This window comes from Eriocheir sinensis, unplaced genomic scaffold, assembly GCF_024679095.1.
Source record: "Eriocheir sinensis breed Jianghai 21 unplaced genomic scaffold, ASM2467909v1 Scaffold298, whole genome shotgun sequence".
In the NCBI taxonomy this organism is placed as follows: Eukaryota; Metazoa; Arthropoda; class Malacostraca; order Decapoda; family Varunidae; genus Eriocheir; species Eriocheir sinensis.
Window position 1 is genome coordinate 319,881 of NW_026111607.1, and position 14,523 is coordinate 334,403.

The window sequence follows — 14,523 nt, forward strand, 5'->3', positions numbered from 1 at the left end:
CTTCCCGTAGTGAGTCGCCGTTGGGAGGCTCTGGCGGCGGTGTTGTTGTGTGTTATGGAAACGACACGAAGCCAATCCAGGAAATGCTTCTTCGCCAGTAAGGGTTGCGCTGCCCCCCTCCTCAACGACCTCGAATCAGGACTGAAATCCACAATATCCAAATTTGCTGATGACACTAAGGTGGGGGGAAAGGCCCTCACAAAGACCGACTGCGAAATCATTCAGAAAGACCTCAATCACATTATCGAATGGTCGGAAAAATGGCGAATGTCCTTTAATGTTGACAAATGCAAAGTCATGCACATTGGGTCCAGAAATAGTAACCACACATACATCATGAATGGGAGACCTCTGCAAGCGATGCAGGAGGAAAAGGATCTTGGAGTCACTATCAGCAGTGACCTGAAACACGCGAATCACTGTAAAAAAGCATACAACAAAGCCAACACTATGCTCGGGTTCATAGCGAGGAGCTTCGAGTGTAAAACGCCAGACGTGATGCTATCCTTGTATAATTCCATGGTAAGACCGCACCTCGAGTATGCAGTACAGTTCTGGTCTCCTAATTACAGAAAGGACATTGATTTACTGGAAAGGATTCAACGACGCGCCACGAAAATGATACCAACCTTAAGGGCTCAACCGTACGAGGAACGACTCAAGCGACTCAATCTCTTTACATTAGAGAAAAGACGCCTACGAGGAGATATGATTCAAGTCTTCAAGTATCTGAAAAAATTCAATAACGTCGATTACTCCAATTTCTTTGAATTGCAAACCAACCTAAGAACTAGAAATAACGGCTTACCCATTCAGTCTAGTCGATGTAACACAGACATCGGAAGGAGTTTCTTTTCAAACCGAGTCATCCGTCACTGGAACAATCTTCCTTCAGAAGTAGTAAATGCGAATACTATCAACTCCTTCAAATATAGAGTCGACCGTCACTTCGCTGCGTCGGGAGTAAACTGAATATTGAGTTGCTTTCATCTGCTCCTCAATATCGAGGTGCTTTCATCTGCTCCTCAATGTCGAGGTGCTTTCATCTGCTCCTCAGGCCCCAAGTGGCTGTCGAGCAGATTAAATCACCAAAGCGGGCAACCTCGTAATGAGCCAATAGGCTTTCTGTTGCCTGCGTTTCCATGTTTCCTCCTCCTCCTTCTTCTTCTTCTTCTTCTTCTTCTTCTTCTTCTTCTTCTTCTTCTTCTTCTTCTTCTTCTTTTCTTCTTCTTCTTCTTCTTCTTCTTTTCATCCTCCTCCTCCTCCCTCACTCTTACTGATTAGCCTTTCTTTTTTTACATACGCGTGTTTGTTTGTGTGTGTGTGTGTGTGTGTGTGTGTGTGTGTGTGTGTGTGTGTGTGTGTGTGTGTGTGTGTGTGTGTGTGTGTTTTCAAGTTTGCGTCTATTCTTGGATCATTTTGTTTTTCTATTAGTGATTATATTTCTCTCTCTCTCTCTCTCTCTCTCTCTCTCTCTCTCTCTCTCTCTCTCTCTCTCTCTCTCTCTCTCTCTCTCTCTCTCTCTCTCTCTCTCTCTCTCTCTCTCTCTCTCTCTCTCTGTGTGTGTGTGTGTGTGTGTGTGTGTGTGTGTGTGTGTGTGTGTGCATGATAACAGTACAGACATGAGTTTACGTGTACTTAATCATATAGACTCGGCCAGTACGTCACAGGTTTAACACGCGTTGGCTCGTGGCTCTGGACACGCAGCAAACACACACACACACACACACACACACACACACACACACACACACACACACACATTTATACACATACACCATCGTCATTATTATCATCATGTTTGTCATCACATTCTTTTTGTTCTTGATATTATTGTTCTTTTTGTTCTTTTCTTGTTCTTCGTTATTATCATTGTTCTTGTTCTCGTGGTTGTTGTTGTTCTTCTTTTTTTACTTTTTCTTGTTCTTCTTAGTCGTCTTCGTCTTTCTCTTCTTATTATTCTTATTCTTATTCTTCCTCATTCTTTTTCTTCATCTTTTTCCTTCTTGTTTACGATCATCAGAATCACCATATCACCACCACCAACACCACTACAGTCTCTCCCTTCCCCTCACCACCACCACCAGCACCAGCAGGGGCTCGTCGTGTAGGGCGGATGTGTGGTGGACGGTGAGTCAAGGGAGCGAGGCGGGGCGTGCCCTGCCTGACCCGACACTTCCGGGGACAGCCTACACTGCCTGCATCCCCTTCCCTTCCCTTGCCTTGCCTTCCCTTCCCTTCCCTTCCCTTCCCTTGCCTCCAATTCCCTTCCCTGCACCTGCCATCCCTTCCCCTCCCTTCCCTTCACCTGCTTTGTCGAACCCTCCATCAGCACAACCCTGTCAGCACTCCCCTTGTCAGTCTCCTATATCGTTACTCTTCAGCACTCCCTCTCAGCACATGTTCCTTTCTCTATCAGCACTCCACCTGTCAGTACTTCCCCTTCAGCACTCCCTTCCTCTCTCAGCACTCCTTTACCAGTACTACCGTTGTTAGCATTCCCCTGTTAGCACATCTCTTCCAGCACTATCCGGTTAACACTCTCCTTCCCCTTCCTCTGCCACCTCTTCCTTGTCCAACATTCTGTCAGCACTACCCTATCAGCACTCTCTGCCTCTATCAGCACTCCTATATCAGTAGTCCTCTGTTAGCACTTATTTCATTCCTCCTTTCTCAGCACTCATGTCAGTATTTCCCTCCCAGCACTTCCCTTCTTCCTCTCCCCATCACGCCAATAAACCTTCCTCTGTCAGCACTCCAACATTCCTTCCTCTGCCAGCACTCCTTTGTCAGCACTTTCCTCCTCTTCCCATCACCGTCAGTACAGCATTCCTCTTTTTGTCAGCACTCTTCTGTGAACATTCCCTTTGCCAGCACTGCCTTCCTCTTCTTAGTAGTACAATTCATTCCTCTTCTCAGCACTAGTACTCTTTCCTCTTCTCAGCACTCTATCAGCATTCCTTTCATCTCCCCATCAGCACCACTACACTATCTCTTCCACTGTCAGCACTACAGTACCTTCCTCTCCTTAGCACTAACATTCCTTCTTCTCAGCACTAACTTTCATTACTTGTTAGTCAGCACTCCTCTATCAGCATTCCTCTCCTCTCCCCATCAGCACCACTACACTATTTATTCCACTGTCAGCACTACAGTACCTTCCTCTCCTCAGCACCAACACTCCTTCCTCTTCTCAGCACTTTCTTCCTCTATCACAACTCTTGTCAGCACTCGTTAGTCAACTCTCCTTTCCCCTCCCCATCAGCCCAACGTGTCCCGTTTTCATCCCTCCAGCACCCTCCTCCTCCTCCTCCTCCTCCTCCTCGTGGTTTCCTTTCCCCAGCAGCCTTCTTGCCTATAATCGCGTGTCCTCAAAACCCGCCCCTATCAGCGCCATAACTTTCCCCCTCGCCCTCCTCGTCTCCTTGCCTCCTTACCTTCCTAATCTCATATAGGGTTACCGTGCTTGCCTGCCTGCCTGCTTGATACATACATACATTCATACATACATACATTCATACATACATACATACATACATTCATACATACATACGTACATACATATCATACTTAGTTCCATTCGTGTGTGTGTGTGTGTGTGTGTGTGTGTGTGTGTGTGTGTGTGTGTGTGTGTTTGTCTGAGTGTAACCATGTCTGTTTTTTTTCTGCTTTTTTTGTCTATTTTTACTGTATGTTTGATTTTGTCCTTCTATGTCTGTTTTTTTGTCTCTGTCTGTTTGTCTGTATTTCTATCTGTCTGTCTATCTACCTGTTTGTGTCTCTTTGTCTGTATCTATCAATCTATCTACGAGTATCTATCTATTTACGTGATTTTCTTTACTGTTTATTAATTTATTATTTTCTCCTCTTTTTTGCAGGTAAGAGAAATGGAGATGGAAACGGAAGACTAAGGTAAGGTGAAGGTTTAATTTCTCTCTCTCTCTCTCTCTCTCTCTCTCTCTCTCTCTCTCTCTCTCTCTCTCTCTCTCTCTCTCTCTCTCTCTCTCTCTCTCTCTCTCTCTCTCTCTCTCTCTCTCTCTCTCTCTCTCTCTCTCTCTCTCTCTCTCTCTCTCTCTCTCTCTCTCTCTCTCTCTCTCTCCATATCTATCTATCTATCTATCTATCTTTTTATTTAAGGATATAGTAAGACAAGGAATTGGAAGAGAAAGGAAGTACAGTGGGAGTGCACAGTTATAATTTATGGTATAGGTCTCTCTCTCTCTCTCTCTCTCTCTCTCTCTCTCTCTCTCTCTCTCTCTCTCTCTCTCTCTCTCTCTCTCTCTCTCTCTCTCTCTCTCTCTCTCTCTCTCTCTCTCTCTCTCTCTCTCTCTCTCTCTCTCTCTCTCTCTCTCTCTCTCTCTCTCTAAGGAAAAGTTGTTAATACGCTGATGGCTGATGTTCCTGAAAAAAAAACAACAACAATAAAGTAAGTGTGTTTATTTATCACGCCGGGAGGCAGTGGCTGAGTGGTCAGCGTGGGGCGCGGCATCCTGGAGAATGCAGGCTCGCGTCCGCCCGCCGCCACACGCAAACTGGCAATTTTTCAGTCACCGCCGAGTGGCCGAAGACTACCACATGCTGTCCTGAAGGCCAGCTCTCAACCCTGAGTCTAGATTCTCTTTCTAAAAGAGGATCAAAGATGAGCTCCGGGACAGCATGAGCCGATCAAGATGACGCCACTATAAACACTTGCCTGCGCCACAACGGGCTGCGGCCGATCACCAGGCCCCGCCATAAAAGCCTACCCCAGCCATAGGCGGAACTTAAAAAAAAAAAGATAAGCACCGAGGCCACGCGCAGCTGTATCGTGTGCCCCAACTTTGCCTTTGCCTCGCTGGTCTGTGCGGGTGACGAACTTAACTCTGTGTTGCAATATTGGTGCCCCGCTATAACGCAATATTTGGTCAGCGTACGTTTTTTTTCCTTAACCTTCACGCGGGCCACATCGTCCTCATCCTCATCATTCCCTCACGTGTTCGTCCTCTAATTCTTACTCGGCTGTCTCATTTTCTTTGATCCTGACGTAATGACCTTCTCTGGAAAATGTTTTATATAGGTATTATTTTTGCCGCGTCCGTCCGTGTGTTCCCAGCGACCTCCCCGCAGGACACATCAACGCCGCACGCATGCAAAACTCTCCTCCCTAGTTTCCGCACTCTTAATTCTCACGGGCTGCCTCTGCTGCTCCCCCGGCATCGCAGTTTTCATGGTCTTTGTTTGGATTAAGTTCTGCTCCTGTTATCAAGTTTGCTCTGTTTTCCCTGAACCTCCAATGTGGGCGCACCTTCCACGGCCTTAGTGCGTTCCTGGCAGCCCCTCGCGTCTTTGTATTTCAACGCGGTTGTCCTCTGTCCCTGCATCTCCCGCCCCTTCCACCTCCCTTATCTTACCCCCCCTACCACTGCCTAAGTATCCCCTTCCCTTTCCAGCTCCCTTATCCAACCTCTTTTTACGATCTTGGTATGTTCCCGGCAGCTCCTCGTGGCTTTGTTTTCACGCGGTTGTCTTCCGTCCCTGCATCTCCCTCCCCTACCACCTCCCTTATCTTACCCCCCTACCACTGCCCAAGTTTCCCCTTCCCTTTCCATCTCCCTTATCCAACCCGTTTCTACGATCTTAGTATGTTCCTGGCAGCGCTTCGTGGCTTTCTTTTTCACGCGGTTTTTCTATCCGTCTCTTTGCATCTCGTTCCTCTTCTCCTTCCCAACATATCCAACTCCCTTCCAAGGCATTAGTGTGTTCCTGTAGCTCCTCTTATCTTGTTTTTTTCACTATTTCTCTCATCTCTCTGCGTCCCCTTTCTCTTCCATCTCTTTATCTTGAACCTCTACATTGGGCGCACCTCTCCCGGCATTAGTGTGTTCCTGCAGCTCCTCACGTCATGTTTTTTCATGCTTTCTTTTATCTCTTCGTCCCCTTTCTCTTCCACTCTATTTTCTTGAACCTCTACATTGGGCGACCCTCTCCCGGCCTTAGTGTGTCCCTGCAGCTCCTCGTGTCTTGCTTTTTCGTTCGTTTTCTTCATCACGTTCATTTGTTTTGCTTTGCTGATTGGCGAGTGTGTTGTATTGATGATCTTGTGTATTGTAATGGTCTCTCTCTCATTCTCTCTTTCACTCTCATTTATCTCTTTCTATGTGGTGTCATATTTTCCTTCCCCTGTGGTGTCATCTCTCTTTTTCTCTGTTGTTTCACCTCCTTCTCTGTGCTGTCATCACTGTCTCTGTGGCGTCATATCTTTCTCTGTAGTGTTAAATGTCTGTGATGTTATATAATTCTTTCTCTGGTTTCATCTTTTTCTCTGTTGTTCCATCTCTCCCTGTGTTGTCATTCCCCTTGCTCTGGTGTCCTCTCTTTCTCTGTGGCGTCATATCTTTCTCTGTTGTGTTAAATCTCTTTGTGATGTCATATAATTCTTCCTCTGGTTTCATCTCTTTCTCTGTTGTTCCATCTCTCCCTGTGTTGTCATTCCCCTTTCTCTGGTGTCCTCTCTTTCCCTGTGGTGTCATCATTCTCTCACTGTGTCGTCATCCCTCTCTTTCTCTCACCGTGGAATCAGGTCTTATTGTTCCCAAGCTCTCGGTAACCAGTCGATGCGGGTGTAGGTAGGTAGGTGTGATGCCTTGCTGCGGGACACTGTGGGAAGGAAAGCAGACGTCCACTGACTTATCTTTGCTTGCTTCGTAATGCTAAGAACCGACACAAAGGTACGAAAGACGCCCTCCGATCAGCAGCCTCTTCTTGTGTGTGTGTGTGTGTGCGTTAATATAAGTCTCATATACTAAAACCTTTCGGGGCTTACATATCCACATTAGTTAAGGCTTTCGTAGAGGTTGTGTTAATATTTCCATGTACAGTTTTATGAGCTTAGTGATAATTTGACAAGGCCTCTGCACCATGAACGGGAAAACACTCATAAGAACCCGACTTATCTGCTTTGTGGCCTTGGGAAAGTTGTTTTTGGAGCCGAAAGCGTCTGAGAATACGAGACTAAGAACAAGGGATACATTACAGAAGACAGTCTCCGATACAAGAAAAACACTCATGAGAACCCGACTAATCACCTTTTTGACCTTGGAAATAGTAGTTACGAGAGCCAGCGTCTGAGAATACGGGACTAAGAACAAAGGGATACATTACAGAAGTAGGTCGGCCTATAAAAAACAGCTCCCGTAAACTATAAATACCAGTGATATCTTCCTTTCTCTAGCGTCGAATATGGGATTAACGACAAAGGGATATATTTCAAAAGTTAGTGGGTCTATGGACCATTCAAGAGAGTATCAGGACATCCTTCCTCCCGAAATTGACATCTCTTTTGGCCTCTCGTCTTAACTCTTTTTATGCGAGCAGTGATTTGCGGGCCTTTTTTTTCCTTGAGCTATTTCCTTTGCTGTAAAAAAAATGTAAGACAGCTCTCATAAGCTGTAAACACAAGCGATATCTTCCTTTCCCTCGCATCGGGTGTGAAGGAGCGTATAGCGTCTAAGCGTTCTCTATCCGAGGCACGTTGTTAGGTATGTGTGTGAGGCCTCAAGCTTGCCGCCACCAGCTGTTGTCATCCTCCTCATCACTGAATGGACGCAGCTGTTTAGGTTGTTAATAGTACTCCGACTTACTACCTTGATTCTTGTCTCTTAACTTCATATTTCTTTTCCTGAAGGACAGTTGTGTAGGTACGTGTGCCGCCACCAGCTGTTGTCATCCTCCTCATCACTGAATGGACGCAGCTGTTTAAGTTTTCAACGTTATTATTATTATTATTATTATTATTATTATTATTATTATTATTATTATTATTATTATTATTACACACACACACACACACGCCAGACAGTACGCGGTGCAGGACATGTGCGGGCGGCGCCGGTGGGGACGGTCGCGCCTGGCAATACGAGGCGCCTCACCTTAACAGTCCGCCTTGCCTCCCTCCCGCCGCAATGGCCCCTGACTGATGCTTCGCGGCCCGAGGGAGCGTGCCGTCGCCTCATCAGGAATGCCGGGTCAAAGGAGCGGCCTAAACGACGCCCTCCACGCCAGAATTCATTAATTTTTTTACATCACCCCGGCGGTAGTTACGTTAGCAAAGACCTTGTAGGAAAAGAATGCAGGGTGCTTTTATCCTTCGCTGATTAAACTCACGGCCGTTCAGATAGCAAGAAGCCTTAACGAGGAAAAAACAGGCCATCGGGAGACGCTAACGCCGGGCTAGCGGGAGGCGGCCGACAACAGGTGGCGCAGGAAGGTCTGGGATGGTTTAAAGCTGGGTCTATATTCTTAACATTTCGGCGTCCAAGCTCACATGTTTGACACGGTTTTTGTAGGAGTTTTGGGCATTTCCACGGGTACTTTAATGACCTTAGTGGTAGTTCGACCCATTTGCTGTACCGTGAACGTGAAAAACTCATGAAAACCGATTAATCTCCTTTCCGGCCTTTGGAAATAGTTGATGTGAGAGGCCGAAGCGTGTATAAATACCAATCAGTGTCCCAAGGCTGCCAGGTCGGTATTCTTAGACGCCACCGACTCACACGTCAACTATTTATAAATGCCAAAAAGTAGTCAGTTGGTTTCTAATGCGTGTTGCTTTAGGTTCATGGTACATAAGAAGGATCAAACTACCACCACGGCCAAATAAGTACTCCTGGAAAGGCCCACAACTCCTACGAAAGCCTTGTCAGATGTGTGTGCTTGGGCGACGAAATGTTTAATAATATGACTCTCAGTCCCCTCGTCAGTCACGAAGCCTTTCCTAAGATCGCCTTTTATCGGTGATGTGCTATGTTCTCAGTAAACGGATAAACAGTCTTAACCGAATCAGTGATGTTAAGTACAGGGCAAGGGATGTTCAGGGCAGCCTAGTAGTGTGGTTAGTGTTCTCAGCTGCAATCACCTTTTTTATTTCACAGTAAAGGAAATAGCTCTAGGGCAAAAAATAACTGAGAAAAAGTCCTCCAATCACTGCCTCTGTAAGAGAGAGTATAGACGAGTGGACAAAAGAGAGGTCAATTTAGGGTATAAAGGTGTCTCGATACTTTCCTCTTGAACACCCAGAATTCATTCAGTGCTAACTGTGCGAATGGGAACGCCTAATTAAACCTCTTGTACTCTACTCAGTCCTTCAAAAAAAAAGGAATAAAGGCGACGTCACTGAAAACCTCTGGCAAGACGGCGTGCGCGGCGCCTCCAGTGTCCGCAGGTGTTACGGGTGTGCACTGTTTGGACGTGAATCTCAATGGTACCCGTTTATTTTACAATTGCTTATGATTCCAGGGTAGTGGTCCTTGTTTTAATTTAAACGATGCATGAATTAATATGTGCTGTATGTATTTGATTTTTTGTGTTTGTGTGTGTGTGTGTGTGTGTGTGTGTGTGTGTTTTCACCACCAAGGCCTGATCACGAGTTGGACTCGCAATCGCCAGCAAGTACCCTCCAAATTAGAGCAACTGCAAGGGTCATTAGTCGATCTCTGGGTACTGCCAGGACCTCACACACCACACACTCCATCTCCCTTGCTCAAGGGGACAGTAATCACTCCTAGTCAGCGGAAAAATCCCGTACTGAGCGGGCTCGAACCGCCGCCTGTCAGGCCGTGAAGCAGCAGCGCAGCGCTTTACCGACTCATCTGTCAACATAGCGAGAGGTGCTTGATTCTCCGGGGCTGTTGTGATCGGAGCAGGGTATATGAGGGCACGCGCCGCTTCATTGTCTCCTGCCGTGGGTGGCGCTGCGGCCGCCTCGTTACGCTGAAAGAGACGCCACGAAGGACTTAATGTATCCAAAGCTGTGTTAGGCTGAAGGGAGACTCGTGTTCCTGTATAACTATCGCGGTATTTACTGGTCAACGCCTACTACACGGAATAGTTAGTTTCGTGAGCCATTCCTTTCTCTGGTGTACACGGAATAGCTGATAAGTGTTTTAAGGTGGAGTTACTGTACTGTATATGTGTCGGAAATCATTGTACCTTAACTGGTTTGCTGATAGTTTGTGGTGGCTACAGGTTACTTGGTTGTGGTATCGATTTGACCTAGTGATGATGGTAACAATGATAGGACGTTAGGAATGACTTAATGTGTCCAAAGCTGTGTTAGGCTGAGGGGAGCCGCGTGTTCCTGTATAGCTATGGGGTGTTACTGGTCAACGCCGACACGGAATAACAGCCGAGTAGTGTGGTTAGTGTTCACAGGTGGAGCCACGATACTTTATATGCGTGGGAACTGAGTTTACCGAAACTGATTAGCTGAAACAGTTTGTGACAGTTACGTTAGTTGTGGCTGTGGCACTGGTGGGACTAAGGTTGGCAGCGATCAAGTTGACTTACAATTATGAAAACCGCTAAAACAGATAAACACAGATTGAGACACATTCACTCGTATCAATCATCGTCTATCTATAAGTCATGCAATATTAAAATAGCTTTCTCTGCGAGTTAGACGTAAACCTCGAATTCATACAATGTCCTGAAAACCTCTTAGACTTTACTGAGCACTACAAACAGTGAAAAGCTCTTTAGACTTTAGTTATCGCCACAACAATAAAGCAAAAACAAACGAGGTGATTTGTGTGTCCTGGAAGTGCGGTGTGTGTGTGTGTGTGTGTGTGTGTGTGTGTGTGTGTGTGTGTGTGTGTGTGTGTGTGTCAGGCTGCTGGGCACTCTTGTCCCTGGTGACCTGGCCGCAGCTGAGACCCTCGGCAGGAGAGGCACGACTCGGGGCTTGTGATTCGTGGCCGCAGTTCATGTTGTTTGGGTGGCCGACCGTCGATACTGTCTCCCTCCTCCTCCTCCTCCTCCTCCTCCTCCTCCTCCTCCTCCTCCTCCTCCTCCTCCCCGCCCTCCGGTCCCACCCATGCACGAGGACATCTCCCCCATCTCCCAGAATTGTTATTTTATGGGTATTTTTGTTCTGTGTGTGTGTGTGTGTGTGTGTGTGTGTGTGTGTGTGTGCATTCCGGGCTGGGTCCTTGCTTGTCGTTCACCGCCGTTCTCACAGCCTTCCCTCCCCGCGGTCCACACTTCCGGGTCTTCGATTACTCCGCCTCGCTGCACTGCTTCAAGAGCCGCGTGCCGGACAGGCTCGCGCCCTCCTTAACGCTGAGGTCGGTATTTTCAGACGCTCCCGCCTCTCACATCAGCTATTTCCAAAGACCGGAAAGAACATTAATAGCGTTCTGATTAGTGTTTTTTCACGTCCATGGTACAGAAGCTTTGTCAGACTACCACCAAGGTCAAAGAGCTACTCCTGGAAATACCCAAACCACCTATGAAAGCGTTGTCAGAGATGTGTTCTTGGGCCTTGAAAGGTTTAAAAATGTGGTCTTTCATGCTAGTGTCTACAGGGTAATAGAATTCACGTCCATCGCAGACTCAGAGGCTCTAGTGACGGGGATGAACGTGGAGGTGACGTGTGCTCTTGCCTACAGCACATTATTTTTTTTACTTACATTTAACTTCACTGTTGTTTCATCCGTAGTAATGTAAGGCTGATATCGTAACAAATACATTAGTCTGCAGTATGTGTTTATTGTACTGTTTATATTTTTAAGAAGGAAAGCAGTATTCGTTAAACTAGTGGACACTCAAGGTAATAAGACACCACAGACCCAAATGTTCACGACACTGATCAAGCCAACCAATGAAAGCCGTATTGCACACTGCACTAACTTGTCACCCTGGTGTTTAGTCTGTCACCGAAGCAGTAATATTTAGGCCACAACGTTTACCAGATAAATTACGATATTCATTTACCTTGTACAGACCTGTAAACTTATCGAAATATAACATGTAACACGGCCTTTTTTCTTGCTCTTTTTTCGATCCTTGCTGTCTCCCTTGCCGTAAAAAAAAAAAATCACCTCCAGAATCATCTCTCGGGCTACTGACCTCTGGAGAAAGGCCACAAAGAAGACTCGATCAATCATACCTCACGCCGACCATCTGCTCACAAGAGGCATTTCCAGCGGCTGATTTTAGGGAGCCCTTGAAAAATAATCACATACTTTTTTTTTAGAACAAAGGAGACAGCTCAAGGGCACAAAAAAAAAGAAACAATAATAAAAAAGCCCGCTACTCGCTGCTCCTAAAAAGAATCCAAAGAAGTGGCCGAAAGAGGGGTCAACTTCGGGAGGAGAGGTGTCCTGAGACCCTCCTCTTGAAAGAGTTCAAGTCGTAGGCAGGAGGAAATACAGATGAAGGAAGATTGTTCCAGAGTTTACCAGCGTGAGGGATGAAAGAGTGAAGATGCTGATTAACTCGTGCGTAAGGGATGTGGACAGTAAAGGGATGAGCTTTAGTAGAGAGTGGTGTGCAGCGTGACCGTGGGAAGGGGGAGGCATGCAGTTAGCAAGTTCAGAAGAGCAGTCAGCATGAAAATAACGATGGAAGATAGAAAGAGAAGCAACATGGCGGCGGAATTTAAGAGATAGAAGACTATCAGTAAGAGGAGGAGAGGTGATGAGACGAAGAGCCTTAGGCTGGATTCACACGAGCCACTTTTTAGTGGTCAGTGGCCGCCACAAAATAATGATCAAAACAGAACATAAGAACATAAGAACGTAAAGAGTCTGCAAGAGGCCGGTTGGCCTATACAAGGCAGCTCCTATACACTCAACATCTCTATGGGTGCATGCACACGGTCCACTTTTTTTGTGGTCGCCACAAAACAGTGGCGAGTTGTGGCGGGCGGAGCCATTTTTCCGACCACGCCACTGTGGCCAGCGATAGATACCGTTGTTTCAAATGGCAGCGTGCACACGAGCCACTATCGGTGGCCACCACCCTGCCACCCGCCGCTTTCCCTCTGTCTTGACACTGACCTTTTTGAATTTTAACTGTCACAATAATGTATAAGTATAACCTTCACGCATAACGTGTTCAGGACATGATGAATAAGCTCTTACATGCTTACAGAATTAAGGTTTCATTTCGTTTTACAGTTTTACATATTAATAGATTCTGGTGTGGATTAACTACTGAATGTGGTAGTTTTATTTACCCGGAAGTAGAAAGTGGAAATGTTATGTAACCACAAAGACTGCTGAATTAGGTAAAACAATTACATCTAATGTGATTTTATATTCTGCATGTTCAGCCTTACATTAAGATTACCGCAAGTCTCTCTTCTACTGGCACACACTTCCTCGTGTTGGTGTCCTGCCGTGTTATACGTGGACCAGTTACTGTCATAAGATGATCAAAGCTGTCCTGTGACTTCCTGAAGCAGTGAAAAAAATATCAGGGTGCTCTTTTAGCTCTGTAAATGATGTGTGGAATGCAACACGCAGTAATCTTTTATTTCCTAACTATGGGGTGAACCCAGTACTTTCTTCTGCGCTTTTTGCCAAGAGAGCACAGACAGCTGCTACCTCTACGAGATCCATAACCCCACGTACTGACCTCATTGGTGGCCGCCACCGAGTGGCTCGTGTGCACACTGTTCAGGGTGCACTACTTACCATTTTTCGTGGGGACCATTTTTTTGGTGGCCACTTTTTGTGGCGGCCACTGACCATGTCTCGTGTGAACCCAGCCTAGATTTTGTCTTTTCTTACCTGTTTTCTGTTGTTTTTGTAGAGATGACACGATTGGCTTCAGTATACCTTCCTTTTACAACGTGTAATGAACGTGTTGTTACCTAGGTCATCTGGTTATTAAGAGTACTATCTTGCTGGCACCACCCCGCGCCCCTGGACCCTCGGGATCTCCAGCACCGCCGTGAACGCCCCGGGGGAGCCGAGGCGCTCTGCATGCCGGGACCCCTGGGCCCTGAGCTCGCCAGGGAGACCTTGGGCCCCCTGACGCGAGGGGGGTTGGAGCAAGACTTGACTCTTAAACCACCAGACGAGAATATTAAGTTAATCGAAACTACCGTGAAGGCGCCGATCACGGAGTTTGTCGGATCCGGGATGGCCGAACGAAGGGCCGAAGGAACGTGACAGATCATCCTAAGAATGACCTTGGGATGGTTTTCGGGGCAGCATCCGTTTGCCTCTTATCCTTATTGCTTCCCTTTTTGCTTATTTTGCATATTCCTCTCTCTCTCTCTCTCTCTCATTATTGTAGTAATAGTAGTAGTAGTAGTTTCTGTGTGTGTTGTGTGTGAGTGTGTGTGTGTGTGTGTGTGTGTGTGTGTGTGTGTGTGTGTGTGTGTGTGTGTGTGTGTGTGTGTGTGTGTGTGTGTGTGTGTGTGTGTGTGTGTGTGTGTGTGTGTGTGTGTGTGTGTGTGTGTGTGTGTGTGATCTGTCTTATTACCTCTCTATATACGTCTACAATTTTTGTATCTATCCAATATACTATCTGTCTATCTCTCAATCTATTACTCTACCTGTATCTATCTATCTCCAACCATCTTACTATATCTCCTTTAGTATTGCATCTATCTATCAATCTATTACTCTATTATCTCCATTTATCTTTCCATCTCTCCATCAATATTACATCTATCCATCTGTTTCCATCAAGCTATTATCCATATCATCAAGGGAATAAGGATAGGAAAGGTGGGGTTAGGTGGAGTTGCCGGGG